This window comes from Lathyrus oleraceus, chromosome 6, assembly GCF_024323335.1.
Source record: "Lathyrus oleraceus cultivar Zhongwan6 chromosome 6, CAAS_Psat_ZW6_1.0, whole genome shotgun sequence".
In the NCBI taxonomy this organism is placed as follows: Eukaryota; Viridiplantae; Streptophyta; class Magnoliopsida; order Fabales; family Fabaceae; genus Lathyrus; species Lathyrus oleraceus.
The window spans coordinates 442,654,728-442,657,307 of NC_066584.1; positions in this window are offsets into that span (position 1 = coordinate 442,654,728).

A 2,580-nucleotide genomic window follows, 5' to 3' on the forward strand; every position below is an offset into this window, starting at 1 on the left:
TATGAATTGATGATTAAAATGTGTAGAAATAATCATTGATATGCATGTAATCATACTCCGACCTAAATCCCAACATTATATATCACTAATATTATCTTATTTTCCTTTCTTATGTTTTATTTTAAAAATACTTTTTAAACAAAACTTTTTTTCTACTCAAAATATATTACAGATAAATTATATTCTTCATTCCATGTGTATACAATAATTTTAATCGCTACATTTTAGAATTGAGTAGAGACACTATTATTCTATATTTTATATGGTAATGATTTTTTTAAAAACACACTAACTTTGTGATTATTGGTTAATCAAAATCTAACAATAATTAAATTATTTTTAAAAAATCAATATTTTTGAAATCGTCTCTCAAATTACTAACACTAATAACTAATATTTCTTTAGTAACATTTATTTTTAAATATTTGAGTGAACCATCCTCCTATATTCCTTTGTGAAGAAACTACATGGAAGCGAGTAGCTAGTTAGGGGCAAAATTACACTTCATGAGTGCCAAATCAACTCCTAGCGCGCACATATATATATATATATATATATATATATATATATATATATATATATATATATATATATATATATATATATATATATATATATATATATATATATTCTAACAAACAACTAACTCAAGAATTCAATTGTAAAGAGGGGCCAGTCAAAAAGTTTTGATTAGATATAATTTCTCATCTTTCAACCGACAGTCAACAAAGAACATCAAAATTGAAAAATACAAATTACATTTGCTTTCCAATCACACCAAATATCACACAGACATAAACATTATTTGCTCTAGGAATAAATAGAAGATTCATTTTTGAGCATATTCACTTTATCAATGTAAAAGGGTATGATTTATAAAGTTTCATTTTATAGAGAAAATCTATTTAAAATATAAAACAACCACTTTTAATTTTTTTAATCAATTTATATCAGAAAAGGAGAATAAAAAGTGTTTTAAATAATGAGCTGTTTTGAGCAACATATCTAAAAAATTAATAGCTAAATTCTTTTAAACAAAATGTGAGATTTATTATGATAAACAAACATAGGACAATTTTTTTTTTAAAATCAAACAATTAACCTTTAAGTTATTAAATATTAAAATGACTTTTTTTAATGTATTCCTTATAAAAAAATATTGATTTGTTCAATAATTCATAAACAAAGAATCTTAAATAAAAATAAAATAAAAATAGTGGCAATACTATTTTGCATGCCTCCATCTATCCACAACGGACACAAGTGAAAGCACCTAACCCAAAAGAAATAAATAAACCAACAAAGTGGAAGAAGCTTCATAGTGATGATGGCAAAATAAATAATGCTATCTAAACTAGGCTGAAAAAATATCATTAACCAAATTATATTATTAATTAATATTAAGGGTGTGAAAAAATATAATTAATTAAATTATATTATTAACCTGAATTGTATTATATCATAAAAAAATTGAACAATTTAAATAATTAATAAGTCAAATTATTTAAATTAACCAATTCTAATTCAATGTAAAAACAATTTAGAATCATTTTTATTTTATAAACTAATATATTTATATGAAACAATTTTTCATAAAAACAAGAAGAAAAAGAATCGAGAGTGAAAACAAAAAAATATGAAAATAATAAAGTAATTTTTATTAATAAAAAAAAATATTAAAAAAAATATTTTTCTAAAAATTAAAAATATATTTTTAGAAAAAATAAAAATATATAATTTCTAAATAATAAATTTAATTTTTTCTGAAAATAAAAAATATTTTTTTCCGAAACAATAAAACACACAATTTCTTTATAAAATAATAAAATATTTTTTTTTTATAATAACAAATATACTTGTTTTTGGAAAAAACAATTATTCAGAAAATAAAAAATATACATATTTTGCTATAAATTATTTTTCTGAAAATAAAATAAAATATTTTATACCAAAATTTTTTTAAAAAAAGTTATTCGCAAAAAAGTTAATTATTTTTGAAAAAATAATTTTATTCCGAAAATTGAAAGAAAATAAAAATAAAAGAAAAAAATATTCTGAAAAATAAAAAATTTGTCAATTTTATTTTTAAATTAAATAAACATTTTCCGAAAATAAAATTTTTATTTAAAAAAAAGAGTTTATGAATTTTATTTATTTATTCTGAAAAAAAAAGATTTTTTTCAAAAATAAATAAATAAAGTCTGGAAATAAATTTTTTCAAATTTTATAAAAAGTAAATAAAAACATTAATTTTAAAAGAGTTCAAAATATAAATTTTATTTATAATTGAAAATCAATTATAAACTAATTTATAAATACAAACTAATTTTACATTAGTTTTAATTGTAATTGAAATCATTTTAAGAATTAACTGTATTTTATTGAAATAATTATTGCAAATTGAATTGAACTATGAATGGGATTTGATTTAGTGCAATTTATAACTCATAAACACTCCTAAGGTTGACATTGAACCGAACAAATTCGAAAATGTTTTAGAATTCAGTTCGATAATTAAATCGTTGAACTAGATTCATGAGTCAAATGAATTGAATAGGGGCAAAAAATTAAATTCGTTAA